General features: G+C 40.7%; 1 protein-coding gene across 4 annotated transcripts in view; it reads right to left on the minus strand.

Annotated features, from left to right (window-relative positions):
- Positions 1-13577, minus strand: part of LOC132592581 (uncharacterized) — an 83443-nt gene that overhangs the window by 65587 nt on the left and 4279 nt on the right. The gene's annotated exons all lie outside the window — the stretch shown is intronic.

Raw genomic sequence — 13577 nt, forward strand, 5'->3', positions numbered from 1 at the left:
GTCTAGAGGGCTTGGGAGCTGGGGGCACTGTCATGCAGTGGTTCCGCTCCTTCCTCCTGGGCCGTGTTCAGAAAGTGGTGGTGGGGGATGAGTGTTCAGACCCCTGGGCGCTCACTTGTGGGGTGCCTCAGGGTTCTGTCCTCTCCCCCATGCTTTTTAACATCTATATGCAGCCACTGGGAGAGATCATCAGGGGGTTTGGGCTGGGTGTCCATCAGTATGCTGATGATACCCAGCTCTACCTCTCTTTTAAATCAGAACCAGTGAAGGCGGTGAAGGTCCTGTGTGAGTGCTTGGAGGCGGTTGGAGGATGGATGGCGGCTAACAGATTGAGATTGAATCCTGACAAGACAGAAGTACTGTTTGTGGGGGACAGGAGGCGAGCGGGTGTGGAGGACTCCCTGGTCCTGAATGGGGTAACTGTGCCCCTGAAAGACCAGGTGCGCAGCCTGGGAGTCATTTTAGACTCACAGCTGTCCATGGAGGCACAGGTCAATTCCGTGTCCAGGGCAGCTGTTTATCAGCTCCATCTGGTACGCAGGCTGAGTCCCTACCTGCCCACTGACTGTCTCTCCAGAGTGGTGCATGCTCTAGTTATCTCTCGCTTGGACTACTGCAATGCGCTCTACGTGGGGCTACCTTTGAAGGTGACCCGGAAACTACAACTAATCCAGAATGCGGCAGCTAGACTGGTGACTGGGAGCGGCCGCCGAGATCACATAACACCGGTCCTAAAAGACCTACATTGGCTCCCAGTACGTTTCCGAGCACAATTCAAAGTGTTGGTGTTGACCTTTAAAGCCCTAAACGGCCTCGGTCCGGTATACCTGAAGGAGCGTCTCCACCCCCATCGTTCTGCCCGGACACTGAGGTCCAGCTCCGAGGGCCTTCTGGCGGTTCCCTCATTACGAGAAGCCAAGTTACAGGGAACCAGGCAGAGGGCCTTCTCGGTAGTGGCACCCACCCTGTGGAATGCCCTCCCACTAGAGGTCAAAGAGAACAATTACCAGACCTTTAGAAGGCATCTCAAGGCAGCCCTGTTTAGGGAAGCTTTTAATGTTTGATGGATTTCTGTATTTTAGAATTTCTGTTTTTTTTTTGGAAGCCGCCCAGAGTGGCTGGGGGAACCCGGCCAGATGGGCGGGGTATAAATAATAAATTATTATTATTATTATTATTATTATTGATAATGTAATTGGCGTTAAAAGTCCTGACACATGTATTCAGATATCTCAGATGAACAAACTTCAGAAGCTGTCCTCCAGATTTTCAGGAATTGAAGGGGGGGGGAGAGAAAAGGATTTCCTGGTTTGCCCTGAGGCCGCTGCTTTTTGGCATTTGGGGGCAGCTCGTAGGAAACAAGCACCCCCCAAAAGGAAACAAAGAAAGTCTGTTATTGGAAATAAAAGAAGGGGGATAAGACCTTTGAAAGCTTTCTTTTTAAAGAAAAAAATCGAACTTTAATACACCTCCCCCCTGGATTCAAAGCCTCAATCCAACTCTTCTATATTTTACAAGATTTATTCTGAAACATTTCCCACCCCCTCCCATTTTCCTGTTGGGCATGTTGGATTTTTTTTTTTTGCTATTAATTTAGTAAGTTAGATTCCCCCCCTTTATTCCTCCCCCCTTCTCTTTCTCAATTAATGGTTTCTTGGGCAATTTAATTAAGGTTGTATACTGCCCCCCTCCAGATTATTGCTCATTTTTTATGTATCAGCGAATTTTCCCTCCCTCTCTGGACTGGTGGCATATTTAAGAATTTAAATATTGTTCTGGCTTGGTGCCTGTGGCTGACTGACAAGGTGTTGCCTGCTCAGACTGTGTAGCTTCATATATATTGGATTTTCCCTTTCCCCCCTCCCCCTTCTTTTTCTCAATTAATGGTTTCTTGCACAATTTAATTGAGATTGTTTTTCCCTCTTGCTCCTCCCTTCTGACAACTTTCTGTTCCCCTGCCAAGCATGTCACCTATGAATTATAAAAACTAGATCTGCTTATTATTATTACTACTACTACTACTACTACTACTATTTTGTTCTCCTCAATGGTTGGAATAGAAACCCTCTTTTTCTGCCCTTCCCCTCCTAGTTGTGGTTCTGGCATTTATTTTATGTTATTGGTAACTCAGAGGACTGTACAGCTGTAAATGAAACTGGCTGCAGAAACACTTATGAGCTGCTTATAGACATAGCAAAAGTAAACCCTAGGCCAAGAAAACAATAGGAAATATTTGCATGAAGAGCGCTCTCTCTCTCTCTCTCTCTCTCTCTCTCTCTCTCTCTCTCTCTCTATATATATATATATATATATGTATTGGATTTGTTTTGGCTTGGATTATAGTATCCCCCTATTATTGTGGATTAAGACTTTAAGTGGCTGAAGAGTTGTGGGACTTGGCTTCTTTTTGTACAGGTAATGCTGTGGATTAGGCCAATAAGTGGCTGAAGTTTTGAGAACGTTTTAAAAACTAGACAATAAACAATAGACTCCTTGCTTTTAGCTGGGTTAAAAGTCGAAAATGACTGAGGGAGGGAGAGAAAGAACGGTTTGGTGCCATCTAGTGGGGAAAAAGTAAAATTGTTTGAAACTAGAAATTTTCTATTAGAGCTCCACCTGGGGGCCAATCTGGTATTGCAATTAGGTATTTTTTTTTTACCAGGATTGAAATTACAGCCATAATTTGACTTTGAGAATGGCATCAAAGGAAGGCAAAAATGGCAAGGAGGGAAAGAAAGGGATGGGTACACCAAGTGACAGAAGAGGATCAAAACAAGAGGAAGTCAAGGATGTTTTATAGCATAAAATTAAAGATGAACTTAGGCAAAATGAACAACGTATGGAGAAAAAATTAGGGGAAGTACAAGAAACAATTGATAAGAAAATTGAAGGAGCAGTGGGAGAACTCATGACGAAGATAAAAGATTTATCAGTGAGATCCAAAACAATGGAAGATACGATGAAGAAGAATCAGAAGGAGATAAAGGAGGTTAAAAAAGAAACAGATAAAGTTAAAGAAAAAGTCGCAAAATTGGATATGGCACATGAACAAATGTTTGATAATTTGGTTTTGATGGAGATGAAGCAAAAACAGATGAATTTGAAATTGAGAGAGATACCTGAAGAGCAAGATAAGGATATTAAAGCAAAAATAATTGGAGAATTGGCGAAATGGATGGAGAAAACAGATGACAAAGTGAGTAAAACCATTGTAAATGCTTTTAGGATTAAAGTAAGATCAGCAAGGCCAAAGCAAGGAAAGCGCCTGGAGACTGCTTGGTCATTTTCAATTCAATGGAAATGAGGAACGAGATATTAAGACTGAGTTTTACCAATAAATTGATCATCAATGGAAGACCCATGATCGTGTTTAAAGAGATCCCAGGAAGATTTTTACGTAAAAGGGATGGATATAAAGCAATGGTGTCATTATTGAGGAAAAATGGAATCCAACACAGATGGGAATACCCAGAAGGGACCATGTTTTACTATAAAGAGAAGAAATTTGTTTTAACAAGTATGCATGATATTGGGAAATTTCTAAGGAAGTATGATAAATATCTTGGAGTCCTAGAACCCAGCCTAGCAGTCCTGGTGGAAGTAACAGCAGAAGAAGAAGCAGAGCCAAAACCACAGAGAGGGAGGAGGAGGAAAAAGGGTGAGAAAGAAGATAAGGAAGAAGAAGAAGGGGAGGAAGGAGAAGAAGAAGGAGAAGAATCAGGAGAAGAAGAGGAAGAGGAAGAAAATAAGGATATTAATAAAATACCCATCCAAGACTAAATCAAGTTTTTGATAGTTGAAGTTGAAAATGGCACTTAAAGAGCTTTCATGGAACGTGAATGGACTAAACGATAAAGTTAAAAGAAATAAGATTGAACATGTATTGAAGAAGAAAAAATTGGATGTAATTTGCCTACAAAAAACAAATGTGGCGAAAAAACATAGACATATTTTAATCAATAAAGGGTTGGGTAGAGAATTCATGAATTCAGTTGTAAATAAAAACAGAGGAGTAGCTCTGTATATAAAAGAGAAATTGGACCCGAAACTGATCTCAAAGGACGAGGAGGGAAGAGTGATTGCTGTACAGATAACATCGCAAGGAGAAAAACTGATTGTTGTGGGAATTTATGCACCAAATGAGAACAAAGCAGAATTTTTCAAGAACTTGGAAGATTGACAGAATTCATGGATCAAAAGATAATGTTGATGGGAGATTTTAATGGAGTGGCGGTACCAGAATTGGAAAGGGCAAAAAAGAGGGAAAATGAAGGAAAGTTGCCCAAGTCCTTTTTGATTTAATAGAAAACCTGGGCCTAGTGGACATTTGGAGGTTAAAACACCCGACGACTAAACAATTTACGTTTTTCTCAGAACCAAATCAGAGTTCGGGAAGAATTGATTATATGTGGATTTCTAAAGAACTAGTGCCCAGGGTAGCACGAAGTGAGATTACGCCACGAACATTATCTGATCATAATTCAACATTCATGGAAATGAGAGGGAAGGATCAAAATTCCTTCAGATGGAGAATGAATGAAGATCTGTTTGATGAAAAGGAAGTTGTGGATAAAGCTAAAGAAATCTTGAAGGACTATTTTTACTTGAATTTACATAAAGATACCGGATTGGATATGGTGTGGGATGCAAGTAAGGCAGTGATGAGGGGCTTTCTAATACAGAAGAACAGTTTCCTGAGGAGAAAGAGAGAGAAGAAAAAGGAGGAAATCCTGAAATACCTCATGGAGAACGAGAAGAATTTGATTGCAAATCCAGAGGATCTGCAAATCAAAAATAACATAAAGATTCTACAGACGCAGTTCTCCATGTTGGTAAACCAGGAGATAGAATGGAAAATAAAACAAATGAGACAAAAAAAAACCTTTGAATCAGCAAACAGGAAAACTGTTAGCTTGGCAATTGAGGAAACATCAAAATCAAAATACAATTAATAAAATTAAAACAGAAGATGGAATGACGGAAGACCCAAAGGAAATCAGTAAAGCTTTTCAAAAATTTTACAGAAATTTATATAGCAAAGGAAAGAAGGAAGGTGGAGAAATTAAAGAATATCTGGATAAACATAAATTGAAGCAAATTCCAGAAAATGAAAGAAAAAAACTAAATGCCCCAATAACAATACAGGAAATACAAAATGCAATAAAGAGAATGAAACAAGGCAAGGCCCCAGGACCAGATGGACTTTCAGCAAAATACTATAAAGTGTTAAATGGGCAAAAATGATACCAGTTTTAGTTGAAGTGATGAATAACATACTTGTAGGAGGAAGGATCCCAAATACTTGGAAAGAAGCATACATAACATTGATTCCAAAACCAGGTTCAGATGGATTAGATGTGATGTGAAAAATTATAGACCAATTTCATTATTGAACAATGATTACAAGCTTTTTGCAGACATAATGGCAAGGAGACTGAAAGAGATTTTGAATGAGATAATACATAAGGATCAAGCAGGATTTCTCCCTAGTCGACAGCTAAAAGACAATGTTAGACATATTATAGATGTAATAGAATATCTGGAGACCAGGATAGATAAACCTGCAGCATTAATGTTTATAGATGCAGAAAAAGCGTTTGATAATATCTCTTGGCAGTTTATGAAGAAGAACCTGGAATCGATGGGAGTGGGAGGATCCTTCCTGAATGGAATCGAAGCAATATATTCTGAGCAAAGTGCAAAACTGATAATAAATAACGTTTTAACAAAATATTTTGAAATCACAAAAGGTACTAGACAAGGATGCCTGTTATCATATTATTTATCACGGTCCTGGAAGTATTACTGAATAGATTAAGAGAAACCTCAACAATTAAAGGAGTTAAAGTAGGTGCCAAAGAGTTTAAATTGAAGGCCTTTGCGGATGATTTAGTTTTAACTTTGGAAAATCCCAATGAAAGCGTTGCAGAAGCTATAGAAGAGATGGAGAAATTTGGACAGTTGGCAGGATTTAAGTTAAACAAACAAAAAACGAAAATGGTGTTTAAGAATATGAAGATGGAGGAAAAGGAGGAATTACAACAGAAACATGGAATCGTAGTGGCGAAAAAAGTACAATATCTGGGAATATGGATGACAGCAAAAAATATCAATCTATTTAATGACAATTATGAATTAGTGTGGAAGGAGATAAAGAAAGATTTAGAAATTTGGAATAGAATGAAGTTGTCGTTCCTTGGAAGAATAGCAGCAATCAAGATGAATGTATTACCCAAAATGTTATTCCTATTTCAAACGATACCTATAATAAAGGGAACAGGACAATTCAGAGAATGGCAAAAAGTTTTGCAGAGATTCGTCTGGCAGGGGAAGAAGCCAAGAATAAAATATAAAATTTTGGTGGATAGAAAAGAAAGAGGTGGATTCTCCATGCCAGACCTGAGGATATATTATGAGGCGTCCTGTCTCTGTTGGTTAAGAGAATGGATAACATTGGGAAATACAGATTTATTAGATTTCGAAGGATACGACAACAGATTTGGTTGGCACGCATATCTTTGGTATGATAAAAAAAAGAGTTCATAAAGGTTTTACAAATCATGTGATAAGGAGGTCTTTATATGAGGTGTGGGAAAGAAACAAATCACTGTTAGAAACGAAGACCCCATGGTGGATTTCACCAGTGGAGGTGTTAACAGTCAAAAAAATAAATATGGAGGGGAGGAGGGCCACTTAGGAGGAGATACTGATGAAATCAGAAAAGGGATGGAAGTTGAACCCCTATGATGAAATTAAAGAATTTCTGACTGGATAGCTGCAATATCACCAAGTAAACGATGTGTTTACAAATGATAAAAAGAATAGGTTTTGAAGATAAAAGGTCCAAATTTCAAATAGAATTGTTGGAAGGCAGAACAAACTTGTTGTCAAAAATGTATGATTTGTTGTTAGAATGGTATACGAAAGATGAATTGACAAAAGATGTGATGATAAAATGGGCAAAAGATTTTGGGTACAATATTGAATACGATGCGTGGTTGAAATTGTGGAATCAAACATTGAAATTTACTGCATGTACTGCCCTGAAAGAGAATGTATTGAAGATGATGTATAGATGGTATTTAACAGCAGTAAAATTAGCTAAGATGTATAGGATGAGTAGTAAAACATGCTGGAAATGTAAAGAGAAGGATGGTGAATTTTATCATATGTGGTGGACATGCGAAAAAATTAAAAGATTTTGGGAAATGATATATAATGAACTGAAAAAGATTTTTAAATACACTTTCCCCAAAAAATCGGAGGCTTTTTTATTGGGACATATAGGACAGGAGATTGTAAAAGGAGACCAAGTATTATTTATGTATGTGACAACCGCAGCTAGGACTTTGTTAGCCCAAAAATGGAAAACTCAGGAGTTACCGACGATTGAAGAGTGGCAGACAAAAATGATGGACTATGCGGAACTAGCAAGGCTGACTAGCAGGATCCGAAACCAGGGAGAGGCAAAGTTCCAAAAAGACTGGAGTAAATTTGTGGACTATATGGAGAGGAATTGTAGAAGTTTAAAGACACTTGCAGGACTGAAATAAATCCTACGAAATGACTTTAAGTAGAGGGAGTAAAGTAACTGTGAGATAAGAGTGGATAAGAAAACCAAAGAAAACACTCTTTTCCAACAGAAAGAAAACACTCTTTTCCAACAACACAAGAGACGACTCTACACATGGATATCACCAAATGGGCAGCATCGAAATCAGATTGATTATATTCTCTGCAGCCAAAGATGGAGAAGCTCTATACAGTCAGCAAAAACAAGACCTGGAGCTGACTGTAACTCAGATCATCAGCTTCTTATAGCAAAATTCCAGCTTAAACTGAAGAAAGTAGGAAAAACCACTGGGCCAGTAAGATACAATCTAAATCAAATCCCTTATGAATACACTGTGGAAGTGAGGAACAGGTTTAAGGATTTAGATTTGGTGGACAGAGTGCCTGAAGAACTATGGATGGAGGCAGCAACGAAAACCATCCCAAGGAAACGGAAATGCAAGAAAGCAAAATGGCTGTCCAACGAGGCCTTACAAATAGCGGGGGAGAGGAGGCAAGCAAAATGCAAGGGAGATAGGGAAAGATACAGGAAACTGAATGCAAATTTCCAAAAAATAGCAAGGAGACAAGAGGGCCTTCTTAAACGAGCAATGCAAAGAAATAGAGGAAAACAACAGAATGGGGAAAACCAGAGCTGTTCAAGAAAATTGGAGATATGAAAGGAACATTTTGTACAAAGATTACCATAATAAAGGACAAAAGTGGTAAGGACCTAACAGAAGCAGAAGACATCAAGAAGAGGTGGCAAGAATACACAGAGGAATTATACCAGAAAGATATGGAATTAAAATGTTATAGTATGAGCAATTGGCAATACATACAGTTGATTAGCATATTTAGGGCAGACAAAAAGATAGCTTTTGCAAAAGAAAATTCTTTATTCGAAAGAGAAGTCATTCAAAATAAAAGTAATCTGTTATCCAGAACATATAATCTCCTACTGGGGTGGGATTTAATTCAAGAAGATACGACAGAATCAATTATTAAATGGTCCCAAGATCTCAATCAGGTAATACAAATTGACCAATGGGAGAAATTGTGGAAGCAGGATATAAGATTTACGGCTTCTTATACCTATGATACATTTTGATAATTTCAGCAAAATGTATCATAGGTGGTATTTAACACCTGTAAAGATGGCCACAGTATATAAATTAAAAAATAACTTGTGCTGGAGATGCAATGGGGAACCTGGCACACTCATACATATGTGGTGGACTTGTCAAGATATAAAAAAGTTTTGGTTAATGATTCATGAAGAATTAAAGAAAATGATGAAAAAACCGATAAAGAAAAAACCAGAGATCTATCTATTAGGTTTATTAAGTGAAGAGATTCCCCTAAAGAATAAGACAGTGTTTTTATATGAGTGCATAGCAGCCAGGGTTCTAATAGCTACATATTGGAAGACATCCAAAACACCAACAAAAGAGGAGTGGATAAATAAACTTAGTGAGTATCTATTAATTGCCAAGCTGACAGCAGCTTTGAGAAATCAATCGAAACAAAAATTAAGAAGCGAATGGGAATGTTATGATGAATATATTAAAAAATTATTTAAAATAGAGCATACTCACATGCTTAGAATAAAAAGATATGAAGGGATACAAAAGATAAAGAGTGGAGGTATAAGATAAGAGAGATAGAGGAATATAGGAAAGACAGAATGCATGCACAGAATATATGTGATTGATTATACTTACAAAATTGGACTAGAAGTGAAAACAGAAGTCGAGTAAACAAAGGAGGCAAGTTTGTGGGGGAGGGGGGAAAGGTGGCGGGGGGTGATTGGTATTTGGTGAACTTTTTTCCCTTTCTTTCTTTCTTTCTTTCTTTCATCATTATTATTATTATTTATTGTTATTATTATTACGGATTATTATTTATTTATGTTCATTGGTTTATAGATTATTTGCTTATTGTTTATGTTTAATTGTATGATGATGGATATTCAATAAAAACTTTAAAAAAAATATAAAATAATAATAATAATAAAAAAGAAGAGGTGGCAAGAATACACAGAGGAATTATACCAGAAAGATATGGAGGTCTCGTACACCCCAGGTAGTGTGGTTGAGCCAGACATCTTGGAGAGTGAAGTCAAATGGGCCTTAGGAAGCACTGCTAATAACAAGGCCAGTGGAAGTGATGATATTCCAGCTGAACTATTTAAAATTTTAAAAGATGATGCTGTTAACGTGCTACACCCAATATGCCAGCAAGTTTGGAAAACATGTGCTGGATTATGGAGAAAGCTAGAGAGTTCCAGAAAAACGTCTACTTCTGCTTCATTGACCATGCAAAAGCCACAGCAAACTATGGCAAGTTCTTAAAGAAATGGGAGTGCCTGATCACCTCATCTGTCTCCTGAGAAATCTCTATATGGAACAAGAAGCTACAGTTAGAACTGGATATGGAACAACTGACTGGTTCAAAATTGGGAAAGGAGTATGACAAGGTTGTATATTGTCTCCCTGCTTATTTAACTTATATGCAGAATTCATCATGCGAAAGGCTGGACTAGATGAATCCCAAGACAGAATTAAGATTGCCGGAAGAAATATCAACAACCTCAGGTATGCAGATGACACAACCTTGGTGGCAGAAAGTGAGGAGGAATTAAAGAACCTTTTAATGAGGGTGAAAGAGGAGAGCGCAAATTATGGTCTGAAGCTCAACATCAAAAAAAACCAAGATCCTGGCCACCGGTCCCATCACCTCCTGGCAAATAGAAGGGGATGAAATGGAGGCAGTGAGAGATTTTACTTTCTTGGGCTCCTTGATCACTGCAGATGGTGATAGCAGTCACAAAATTAAAAGACACCTGCTTCTTGGGAGAAAAGCAATGACAAACCTAGACAGCATCTTAAAAAGCAGAGACATCACCTTGCCGACAAAGGTCCGTATAGTTAAAGCTATGGTTTTCCCGGTAGTGATGTATGGAAGTGAGAGCTGGACCATAAAGAAGGCTGATCGCCGAAGAATTGATGCTTTTGAATTATGGTGCTGGAGGAGACTCTTGAGAGTCCCATGGTCTGCAAGAAGATCAAACCTATCCATTCTGAAGGAAATCAGCCCTGTGTGCTCACTGGAAGGACAGATCGTGAAGCTGAGGCTCCAATACTTTGGTCACCTCATGAGAAGTGAAGACTCCCTGGAAAAGACCCTGATGTTGGGAAAGATTGAGGGCACTAGGAGAAGGGGACGACAGAGGACAAGATGGTTGGACAGTGTTCTCGAAGCTACGAACATGAGTTTGACCAAACTGCGGGAGGCAGTGCAAGACAGGAGTGCCTGGCGTGCTATGGTCCATGGGGTCACGAAGAGTCAGACACGACTAAACGACTAAACAACAACAACAAGAAAACCAAAAGAGGGGAGGGAGGGAAGTCAAAGCTCGGCAGAACATAGGGAATTTGAGATAGGTGAATTTGAGATAGATGTTAAAAGGAGAAAATTTTGTGTTTATTGTGTGTTGTTGTGTTTGTTGTTGCATGTTGTTGAATGTTTTGTTATTGTTTAATGTGTTTATTTGAAAATTTAATAAAATGCTTTTTTAAAAAAGAAAACAATAGGATATATAAAACAAAAAGCAGCAATACTTGGTGTTATATAGGGATCCCTCGGCATTTGGTGGTTAACTAAGGGTAAAAAGGTAAAGGGACCCCTGACCATTAGGTCCAGTCGTGTCCGACTCTGGGGTTGCGCGCTCATCTCGCATTATTGGCCGAGGGAGCCGGCGTATAGCTTCCAGGTCGTGTGGCCAGCATGACAAAGCCGCTTCTGGCAGACCAGAGCAGCACATGGAAACGCCGTTTACCTTCCCGCTGTAGCGGTTCCTATTTATCTACTTGCATTTTGATGTGCTTTCGAACTGCTAGGTTGGCAGGAGCTGGGACCAAGCAACGGGAGCTCACCCCGTCACAGGGATTCGAACCGCCGACCTTCTGATCAGCAAGCCCTAGGCTCAGTGGTTTAACCACAGTGCCACCTGGTTCCCAACTAAGGGTACTGCTTGTAATATAAATATTATTGTCAGCCCTTTTTTTTCTTGGCATAGATGTGTGGACTTTTACCAGATTATCCGCATCATAGTGCCCAATCGCTACCCCATTGGGGATTTGCTAGAGAGGTTGTGGTCTGCAAAGATTTTCACAAAGCTGGACTTAAGGGGGGGGCGTACAATTTGATACAGTGGTACCTCTGGTTAAGAACTTAATTAGTTCCAGGGGTCCGTTCTTAACCTAAAACTGTTCTTAACCTGAAGCACCACTTTAGCTAATGGGGCCTCCTGCAGCTGCCGCGTCGTCAGAGCATGATTTCTGTTCTCATCCTGAAGCAAAGTTCTTAACCTGAGGTGCTATTTCTGGGTTAGCGGAGTTTGTAACCTGAAGCGTTTTTAGCCAGAGGTGCGACTGTACGTATGAGGGAGGGAGATGATTGGAAGACAACATTCTGCAGTTACGGCAGTTTCGATTACTTGGTCATGCCTTTTGGGTTGCAGTCAGGTACAGTGACATTCCAAGCATTCATCAACCACGTATTGGGAAATCTGGTGGACACGCATGTCATTTCTTATCTTCTGATCTATTCTGAGAACCCAGAGCAGCATGTACGTCACATGACGGAGGTGCTACGAAGGCTGAGAGAGCATTGCCTTTACATGAAGTTGGAGAAATGCCAGTTCCACGAAGTAGAGTTCTTCAGGTACCGTATAACGGTGAGTGGAATGCACATGGATCTGGCCATGGTGCAGGTGGTAGTGTTGTGGAAGGAGCCCAAAACCAAGAAGGACTTGCAAAGGTTTTTGGGGTTCGCGAACTACTATCACAAGTTCATGTCTGGCTACTCCAGGCTCACAGCGCCTCTTACGGACTGAGGGTAAAATAAAACCCTTCCTGTGGACAGCAGTGGTCAGCAGGCATTCGAGCAACTCAAGGCCGTACTCACATCAGAGGAGTATCTAGCCCAGGTATCCCTAAATTTTGGCCCTCCAGATGTTTTGGACTACAATTCCCATCTTCCCTGACCACTGTTCCTGTTTGTTAGGGATCTTGGGAGTTGTAGACTAAAACATATGGAGGGCCGCAGTTTCGGGATGCCTGATCTAGCCCATTCCGACCCCCGGCAGCTGGTGGTGGTGGAGACCAATACCTTCAATAGGGCGTTGGGAGTGGTGCTGCTTCAAGAAGACTGGAATGGGCGATCTGTGCCCTAGTGGCGTAGTTAGCTGCATGGGCAGAACAAGCTGCGTGGGGGTGGGTGGACGGGATGATCCACCATGTGTGGCTGCGGGGCAATCCATCATGCATGGCAGCGGGCCAATCCGCAGTGTGCCTTTTTGTCACCCCCTCTGAGATGACACCCGGGGCAGACTGCCCCCCCCTTCCTACAGCGCTGCTGTGCCCATGTGCCTTTGTCAGGTGTGGACCAGCATCCAGCTTGAAAACAGGACACAAGACTTACTTAACTGGTGGATTTGTTGCAAGCAGCAATTAGTCTCCAACCTCTCTATTGGAGTATCTGTTCATCACAGTCAAGTTGACCCTTCTGAAGAGCCCTTCCAGTTTCTGAAGAATATCCTGAAGTTCCCTTTTCAACTAGTTTTGGGAATAATGGTCTTAGTTGCCTCCTCATCCTGTTTGGAACTGCTCACTCTCCTTTGTGTTGGGCATGACTGTGCTTCTTGCGAGAGCTGGCTGCTCTCCAGCCCGCTCTGCCGAAGCAGATAAGCTGCATTCCTGCCAGCTCTCGAAAGAGGAGGGGTTGACAACCCCCCTTGTTCAACTGTCTGAGAAGTATGCAAGGTTCTCTGCTCTCTGCGTCTGCCTGCATTCTATTTCAGGCAGTACGTCTTTGCTTTGGGCTGGTGTGTTCACAACACTACCCCCTCCCCTATAATTGTCCTCCTGCTCCTGCTCCTGCTCCCCCCTCCTCCAGAGGCTCCCTGTCTGTTTTCCCACCAGTCATCCTCACTCTCTTCCTCCTCGTTACAGGTAGGTAGC

The sequence above is a fragment of the Zootoca vivipara genome, chromosome 8 (genome assembly GCF_965207765.1).
Source record: "Zootoca vivipara chromosome 8, rZooViv2.hap1.1, whole genome shotgun sequence".
NCBI lineage: Eukaryota > Metazoa > Chordata > Lepidosauria > Squamata > Lacertidae > Zootoca > Zootoca vivipara.